This window comes from Drosophila arizonae, chromosome 2, assembly GCF_054131065.1.
Source record: "Drosophila arizonae isolate 15081-1271.41 chromosome 2, UAZ_ARI_1.0, whole genome shotgun sequence".
NCBI lineage: Eukaryota > Metazoa > Arthropoda > Insecta > Diptera > Drosophilidae > Drosophila > Drosophila arizonae.
Window position 1 is genome coordinate 7809545 of NC_142922.1, and position 9764 is coordinate 7819308.

Genomic DNA, 9764 nt, shown 5'->3' on the forward strand with positions numbered 1-9764 from the left:
GGAAATGAGAATGGGAATGAGAATGAGAATGGTCGCTGTTGAAGTGCCCAACTGCTAACTAAGCCAAATTGTACGCTCAAGTGCCATAAAGCCATAAAGTAATCAAAGTTGATATCAAAGTACCAAACTGCTAACTTATGCTCTCATGTATTCAATTAGGACAGATTTCAAATGGGGCTGTCCTCGTTCATTTTGAAAGAATTAAGCACTTTTGTGGGGCGCAGCTGCTAAGAAAATACCGCAGCTCCAAAAACCAGTTTCAGCTGCAGCTCCTGGTCTGCAGGTCGCCCTTAGCACAACTTTCAACAACTTCCTATGCTCAAAGTTTCCACAAATTAGTTATGCAAATTATGTGAGTCGCCTCTACCTCAGCGGCAGCAGTCAACCGCCAGTTACAACAACAACAATGGCGGCAACAACAACAACAACAACAACAAGAATTACGACAAGAACAACAACAACTTTGACGCTGGCTGTTAGAAATCCGTATTTAAAACAATGAAGACTCTGTCCATCTTTCCATCTCCCCATCTTTCCATCCGCCACCCAAACATGGCCCTAAACTCAAAACTCAATCCTCAGCCCGATTAGGGCGCATAACAAAGCAGAATTTGTGTAAGTTCCTATTTAACATGCTTTATGCATTCCTCAATTATAAATAGATTAAAGTCCAAAATAGAGTAAAGTTAAATGTTAACTTTCCGGCCGAGCCGGACACCATTCACAAAGCAATTAACGCGCCCCAAGGAAGCAACGCCAGCGGCAAGGACGCCGCCAAGGGTCTGCGGGCAACAGCGGGGGCCAAGGGCCAAGGGCCAAGAGCCAACGGCGACGCCTAAGCAGAACTCAATTTAACTGACTGCCAACTTTCACAATCACTGCCCATCATCAATTTCAGATTTTGCTGTATGTTTTATGTAGTAGCTGAAGAAGAGGCCACGCCATTCAATTCCTCACTCATTCACTCAGTCAGTCAGGCAGTGAGGCAGTCAGTCAGTCAATCAGCTAGTCGGATTGGGGAAAAAAGTGAAAACAATGCCGAAACAGCCAACTCGCAAATGGCTGTGAATGGTTGCCCAGGGAAGCGACCGTCAGAGAGCCCGAAAGTGTTTCAGTGTGTGTGTGTGTGTGTGTGTGTGTGTGTGCGAGGGTGTGTTGATCTGTGTGTCTTGGTGTGTGTTTGCTTAAGCGTAAGTCTCGCACCGCCCCTGGCACCACCTTGCACTAAGCTTAAACCACACAACAATGGCAGCCAGATAAAACAGCGAACGGACAAAAAAGGGTTTGCCGTTGAGCAACGTCTGCCTGGTTGCGTCTTAAAGGATTGCTCAAGTTTTTGGTAACCAATATGTAAATGTGCGTGCTGTGATTAAGCACAATGGACCTGATCAAACCTTGCCAAGAAAACATAGACACACAAACAGACAGACAGACAGAAAAAGAGAAAGAGGGAGAGAGAGGATGAGAGGGTGAGAGAAGGACAGACAGACAAGTCTTTGCTTAACCTAAACCGAAAACCCAAGCCCAAACCCAAACCCAATCTGAAACCTAAACCTAAACCGAAATCTAACCACAATTTGAAGAGCACAAAATGTGAAACCAAAACAAACTGAAAAACGCAGCCGAGTCGATGGCTGGACAAGGCCAACTTTACACACCTCAAGTGTTTGTTTAGGCTGCCAAAAGTCGGACCGCATTGAGGTGGTAGTGGAGCATTCGCCATGACCATTTGCTGTCTTGTTGTTTTTGGCCAGTGGCTACATAAATCTTGTCTTGCCAAACAAAGGCTCGCACCAGAGTTAGCGATATGCCACCTCAGAGCGATGCTCCGCCCAGCTGCCCCAATAAGTGGCGCTAAAGACAATGCCGGACGAGTCGTCGTCCGTCGGCAACAACCGAAACTATTAGTGAAGCGCCTTCGACTTTGAGGCCTCGTCCCGAACCCATATCCGCCAGCAGCTTGCAAGATGTGTGCGAATTTTTAAGGAGCACGCACATAAATTGCAACCGCCAGGTAAGCAATGCTGCCACAGTGTATGGTTGTGCAGGTGTGTATAGGTGTGTGGGGGTGTAGGGGTGTAGGTGTGTAGGTGTGTCGGGCGCCTTGATGTATCACACAAACAGACACAAATGTGTTTATGCTGTGGGATGGAGGGAATGGAGGCGTCTGCAAGATTCGCTTCTTATGGGCATCAGCCGCGTTCCGGCCGTAATAAAAACTAAAATCCGCACAACAATATGTGCGGGGATAATGCCATTTCCGTTTTATGTGAAATCCTCTCTCAGTAGTCCGTGTCCGCATATTCGCATATCTGTCGCCCCCTGCGCCCACAACTCGCTCACATGTGTGTGGGTGTGTGTGTGTGTGTGTGCGGGGCTTCAGCTCGAAGGTGTGCGCTTTCCCTCGGCCTTGGCCAATGGGTTCGCTACACAGTGCCGAAATAGGAGTACGGTCGAAAAACTTTTTTTCGTTATGGCACTTTTGGAATGCGGATGGATGGCTAAATGGATGGGCCAGTTTTTATGGATTCGCCCGCCCGTTCAGGTTAGGCGCAATAGACACCATTGAGGAGCCTAGACTGCATGCCGCTAAATAAAAGCTTTTAAAATAGCAACAGCAAGAGCAGATGGTGATGATGATGTGACGATGATGATGATGATGTTGATAAAGAGAGCAGATTATAGCTATATCAAAGCATACCAAATTACGAAAACAACTATTACCGTTACTTTTATTGTTATTTACAATTGGTAATTATACAAATTTATAATTATGATATTCGGAGAAATTTTTTGAAAACACAGTTACTTTTTCTTATCAAAGTCTATATTATCGGGATCATAAGTTCGATCAAATTTATTTATTTAAAATAAATGAGTTCATTTCTGAGAGGAATCTAAAATTTATTTTATTTATATTTTTCAATAGGAATTTTAAGCGTTTTTACTGTTGCAGAAGCTCAAATTTAATTATATAAAATCAGTAAATAATAAAGTGGCAAATATAAATATATATATTTTCAAATTAAACATTTCGTTAAAATTTTGCATTTAACTTATTTTCTATTTTAATTATTCAATAATTGAATGCAATGCATAATTTTTGTAAAAATAATAAATTGCAATTAATGTTGGCAAAACTATTTACATAAAATGATTTATGAAATAAATTAATGCTTATAGTAAATAAACATGCATAGTTCGCTTAATTGTGTATAATGAGTTGAAATATTATTATAATTTATCGCATTGATTTGTATAGTTGAAATATGACATGTTAGCAGCTTTTCAAAGAGAATAATACCATATAAATGATATATAATACTAGTATTTATTTGAACTATTTTCAATAATTCTGAATGGAATAAACTCAGAAATGCTGTCTATATGAACTTTTCATTTTATCGAAAACAAATTGTGTGTAAAATTGAGTGAAAGTATTTAAAATTGTAGCAAATAGTTTAGTGAGAAATTTATGATTATTCACAGTTATTTCTTCAGTTGCTGCAGAGCTTATTTGTCAGTTCCCGCGTGGGATTATAACTACTGCTCATTTGCAACATTGTGGACTCATAGTTGTAATCAACATCAAATGGAAGCCTTGGCAACGCCATAATCGCTCAGCTCTGCCATAATCGAGTGCAAAATGTAAATGTGGCGCTGTTTTTGCTCAGTGTGCGAGGCGAGCGCCAAGATGAAACAAACGTGCATCTTCGAGTGGCAAAAAGCGCAGCGCTGGCGTGCGAGACGGCAGCAAATGTAGAAAACAGAAACGGAAGAAGAAATACCATAACTAAATCCATTGCCATACCCAAATCCGAGGCAAAGTCTGCGATGCAAATAGTAGAGATTATGGGGCTGCCGCTGCTGCAGATGAATAAGAACAAGAGCAAGGCAGCCGCCGTGCTGGTGTTGGATGAGTTTCTATTCGCTGCTTGGGCAGCGTGCAAGCTTCAGTAGGTGTTTACAGTAAGTCGCTACGTGTGTGTATATATATGTGTGTGTGTGTGAGTGTGAGCATGTAGCAACGTGGCTATGTGTGGCACAATAAATCTTACAAGGGTGCCGAATGGCCGGGCCCAGCCCCGGGTCCGCGCACGGTACGATGTCGAAGCCAATGCTGGAATAGAGCTGCGACCGAGTGCCGCCAGTGAAAACCAAAACCAAATAAAACTGACATTATGCGAAAAGCGAAAGCCATAACTAAAAGTTGGGCTAACGTGGCATGATGGAGCAGCACTAAGCTTGATACCGGCGTAAAAAGGGGCGGACAGAAAAAAAAAAAACAAAAAAAAAAAAGAAATAGCAAAATAGAAATGATAGCCGAGATATCCAGCTGGAGCTGAGTTAGGAAGTCAAAGCGAAGTTAAAGAGGCTATGCGGGCGCATCATGTGATCGCCCGCAAACGGAAATCGAGCTTTGGCCCTTACCTGACTGTGGGAGCCTGCGTTAGTTCAACTTGCAGCAAGTTATGCAAATGTCCTCAGTTGCCACCAATTCACTGCTGCTGCTGTTGCTGGTGCTGTTTGTTGTTGCATTTGCTGATGTTGCTGTTGGTGGTGCTGCTTGTGTTGGTGGTGTTGGTGGTGCTATCAATCGAGAACAGCGACGTTGACGCTGGCTGTGTCGTGTGCTAATGACATTTGCTTTGATTGCGACCAGAACTTCAAACTGTCATTTTCACTGGCTGAGAATTATTTCATCTACTTGTCGTGTTGTTGCCGCTGTTGTTATTGTTATTGTCCTTGTGCAACTGTGGAGCATTTGCTGTGGCGTCTGTCTGTTTATTTAATTTGCATGCAATTTTCAATTTTTATGCCAAATACTTTGAATTGACAGCAAACGACGCGCGCACACACACACACACACACACTCACACACACACTCTTTTCGTCCATGTACAATAGAAATTGAATTGCAAAATTTGTTTGCCAGTCAATCGGCGGCGGAGCAGATAGAGTTTGTCTACTTGAGGGGGGGCAAGGGACGGCCTGCAGAGACAGCAGCGGCAAAGTGCGCCACGTTCATGGCAATGTCACAGCCACAGCCTGAAGAAATCGCACAATTTGGCGGCGAAAATGTCAAGTATTCTGAATGCCACGACCGGGTCGTCTAGTAGGACGAGCACGACTGTCACCACAATGGGCGCCTGCAACAACAATGATGCCGGCAAATATGCACACACACATACACATACGCATACACAGACATAAGCACTCACTCACCAATACACTTGCACACACAAACACTGCAATTCACATAAACTGAATTAGAGTCAAGTCGAAACATATATATTGAAAGCGAATGAGTCAGTCGTAGGGCTTTCAAATTTACGCAATTCGCATAAAAAAACGTCTGATATAAACAGAGGCGCGAAATCGAGACACGTTGTCGCTGCGGTCAACTGGCTGCTGCCTAAAGGTTGGCTTGGTTGTTCCGCTAATGCGACCGACTGCAACGACGAACGCTTCGAAACTGAAACACAAGCGGAATCCTGCAAGCCTCAAAGGATGCTGAACAAAGCGCCAAGCGAGGCCGACGACGACAACAAAACCCGATGCTGTTGCCGAACCAAACGATGCTGGTAGATGCTGCTGCTGCCGCTGCTGCTGCTGCGGCCCTAAGAGAGTGACAAAGCGGCCAAAAGAGAGGGCAAGCGAGCGTGAGCGCCAGAAAGCAGCTGTTGGGATGCTGGCGCTCTCTACAGTTGGCGACGGCAGTGACTAACGTGCGACTTCGTTAAATTTCTGCGGCGACAGCACACAAAACGGATTCGGAAGCGGAAGTAGCAAGTAAGCGAGCGAACGAACGAGCGCCAAGGGAGGGTGGGCTGATGCTATAGATGATGCTGTAGCTCAAGTTGAAGCTGAAGCTGAAGCTGAAGCTGATGCTGATGCTGCTGCTGTGCAATCAGAAAGTAGGCGAAGTAACGCGAAGTAGCTGCCTCCAGTCGAGTGGCCGTCGGCTGCGGGGCACGCGAAGAAGCATGAGCCATGGGAGCGAGGGGGCATGGGGTCGGGTGGTAGTTAGAAAGTGGGTGGACTGGAGTGGCTGGTCTGGGTGTGCGGCATCAATATTCACATTCGCACTTGTGCGAGTATTTTCTGATTTGCCGCAATCGCATTGCCAACAATCTTTACAAGAGCAACAACAACAACAACAACAACGTGGACATATAGAACAAATTTTCAACCGGATGCAGAGCAAATCTTTTTTGCGCCGGATACTAACGGTGTCTTCGACAGAGCCAAACACGGCAGCACATCCTTGCACCCATAGACACATGCAGGTGCGCCTGTTTCTCTATATCGATAACTAATAATGGCATTACATTTATGTTGGCCAAACACAGCCTCCTGCCGTCTGCCGTCTGTCGTCTGTCGTCTGCCTCCTGCTTGTTTACCCTGCTAGAGGTAGAGCGTTTGGCTCGTTAGTCCTTTGGCTGCAGCCTCGCACAATATTTCAGTTTTTAGTTTTCCGTTCTCACTGCTCGCTGTCCCATTTCCTCCTCTCGTGTTCGTCTCTTCTCTGAGCAGTTGTTGTTGTTTTTGTGTTGTCTGTTTTTGTTAGTTTCTGCAATTGCATTCGTCCTTTGCCCACAGACACACACACACACACCCACGGACACACACATACAGACACCAGCAACTAATTAGAAACACTTGCCATACGCTGCAGCTGCTATAGCCAGTGTTTTTGTGTGCAGCTCATTCCGGGAATGGGTGTGAGCGATGAGTGAGCAGGTTGAACTGGAGTGGAATGGGGGATTGGCAATTGCTTAGTTGATTTTCATTGACTGCCCTTTGGCCGTGTGGACAGATATTGTAGTTGTTCGCTGTCATTAATTGGCTGTTGGTTGTTGTTGTCATTTCCTTTTAGTGACAGCTCAAAATGATCTCACCGTGGATAGAGGCTGCGCATTTGGCTAATGCAACTGACTTCACTGAGATTATCTTTTAATGCCATAAAGAGCTTTGCATGACTTTTAATTGAGTCTCGTTTTTGCATCTGACATTATTAATTATTGATGCTGCCTTTCTAATAAAAGTCCTTACTTCATTCGCTTCACTCATGCAGCTCATAATTAGGTTACGATTCACCAGGCATTATTAATTACCCGTCAGCCCGGTGCAGTTGAGTGATACTCTAGGTTCTCTAATAAAAGTCTTGGCCCCACTACTTCATTTCCTCGCCCCACGCGCGCTGCTCATAATCAGCTTCCGACTTGGAAATTTCAAAGGCTTTCGCAAACTTAACGGCTTCCGGTCTCTGGTCTGGTCTGGTTTTGTCGGACCGCTTTCTTATTCACAAATATCAAAGTTCTTCAATCGAGAAGACTTCCGCTTTTTACAGCCACATATTGCAGTTCTGGCCCATGGTGCACTGCTGGCTCCGCTCGGAGTGGCCCCAAGCCAGACCTAGCACGAACATCGCCACAACCACAGCCACAGCCCCACATACACAAACACAAGCGCACACAAACAGGACATTGAATTTGTTTTGGGTTTTGATTTTTCGATTTAAAATTGTCCGTTTCAATGGCAATGGTCTGCCCAGAGCCAGCTGGGCAACGGGTCGACTGGTCAACTGGTCGACTGGTCGCCTGGTCGACTGGTCGACTGGTCGCTTGGTCTAGTTGTCTAGTGGGCGATTGTTTTTGCTCAAGTTGAGGTGTTGCTTTTTACACATTTATGTTGGATGCTGCACTTCTCGCCGCACATGATATTTCATTGACAAAATATTTAAGAGCTCTTCCATTCGACTCTCAGCGCTCAGCTCTCAGTCTTAGTTATATGTTATAAGCTATGCAATAAAGTAATTAAGTTGTATGCCTGCCACACCCTCACTCGCCCACACTCTGTGTGCAAATCTAACTATAAATTTGAGTTTGATGCCAATATTTGCTGTCTCAATTTACGTAATTGGGAAATTGTATTTGGATTCTCCCTAAATTTATCTAATTTTCAAATGAAATACTTTTCGAAGCCAATTGCTGCCATGCCAAACTTATCAATATTATTTGACTTGTATATTGATATTGAAATTGTTAATCTATAAAACTTTTGAGGCACAAATTTCCGTTATTCATTCATACAAAGCAGCAGCAGCCAGAACAATAAGACGATATTCGCTTTAAATGTACCCGAACCCAAAGCTTCTGAGTAATCCGATTAATCTGCCCAATCAACGCCATGATAATCCATTCGGTACCTATCTCGCGGCTGAAACAAGTAAACTGATTAGTAAACTGATTATGAAAGTGTAATCTAATTATACAGTTTGATTGCAAAGTTAATTTCATCGGATTACATTGCAGGCAAAAAAACATCGAAATAAAGTTTTGCATGTTTTTGATTAAGTTTCACATATGCAATTCATGCATTTTATTATATTTACATATTTCATTTGAAAGTTGTACTGCTGGAATTTCTTGCACAATTTCGATTTTTTTTTTTTATCTTTTTAACCTGATCCCATTAAATATAAGAAATCCGGATATATAATATATTATATATTAAAATTAAGACTTTAAATAAATATAAGAAAAATATATATATATTGAAAAGCAAAACGGAAAAAAATATTTATAAATACGCAAATATATTCCTTAGTATTTGAGTTGAAATAATTGAGAAAATTGTATGCTTCATTAGTTTGGAAAATGATATCTTTTATAATTTCATATTAATAAATTTTGTGCTCTCAATAAATCTAAAATAATGATAGTAGTAAATTGGCTATCAATAAATTATTATCAATAATAATTATAATAGTAGCTAGTCATAATATAGAAATATTTTATGAAATATTGTTGTTAATTGTGATTTTTCAGCTTAGACTATATTATATTTTGCCTTTACTGGCAATGGAATTAATTATTATATTTTGCAAATTTGTATAATGTATAATCACTTATTCGAAATTATATTGTCTCATCTGTATCTGAAAAATAAAACCTATTATGCTAGAGCAGACGTGCATTGCAGTGTTCAACTGAAATAATATTGCAAGTAAATAATAGAATCCATGATCTCTTAGCGCTGTTTCTCTGTAACAAATGGCAGAAAGGTGACTACAGCTAAAGCCTGGCTTAATGATTCAGAATTTCGCTCATTAAGGGGATCAGTGCTTGGTGAGCTGCAGGTTTATAAGCAAATGCCGTCAATGCAGGGGTTGCCTAGTAGTTAAACTACGCAGAGCTCTGGCCGCGACTCGACAACTTCTAGTTAAGAAATTGAGGTGAGCAAAGCTGCTCCTGCTGCTGCTGCTGCTGCTGCTGCGGCACTGCATTGACAGTCGCCATAATTGTAAACGATGTTGGCATAGTGCCCTTTAGACCTAGACATGTTGCAGCTGCAGCCTTTTACATAAAGCGTTTCGCGGGTCTCAGCGTTATCTGAAGCGAAGGCTGCAAGTTGCCGCGTGTTGCCGTGACTCCAATAAAAACTAGCTTCGCGTGGCAAATGGAAGAGAAATGTTATTTCCCGTTGCAGTCGCTGCTGCTGCCTGTGCCTGTGCCGCTGCTGCTGCTGCTGCCGACGTCGCAGTTGACGCTGCTCTGTTGTCCTGTGCTTGTTGTTTACGCTAGTTGCACTCGTCATTGCTGGCGATGTCGGCAGCCTTTGAGCGATCGCTTTGACTGCGACTAACAACGCCTTATTGTTCATGTAGTTGCTGTTGCTTGTTGTTGTAGTTGCTGTTGTTGTTGTTGTTGTTGTTGCTGTTTGCAGAGCTGGTCACGCTCATTTGCGCTGTACCGTGA

The 9764-nt window shown here is 43.1% G+C and overlaps 1 protein-coding gene across 3 annotated transcripts in view; it reads right to left on the reverse strand.

The window, feature by feature from the left end:
• Nucleotides 1-5489, reverse strand: part of DIP-gamma (Dpr-interacting protein gamma) — a 50682-nt gene extending 45193 nt beyond the window's left edge. Inside the window, exons 1-2 of one of the 3 annotated variants that reach the window (XM_089463945.1) lie at nucleotides 5227-5489; nucleotides 4432-4781 (exon numbers count right to left, since the gene is read on the reverse strand). The gene's annotated coding sequence lies outside the window, so the exon portion shown is untranslated. Of the gene's footprint in view, nucleotides 1-4431 lie in introns of all 3 variants that reach the window. The other 2 variants (XM_089463951.1, XM_018000783.2) reach the window with 2 other exon arrangements.
• Nucleotides 5490-9764: the final 4275 nt, after the last annotated feature.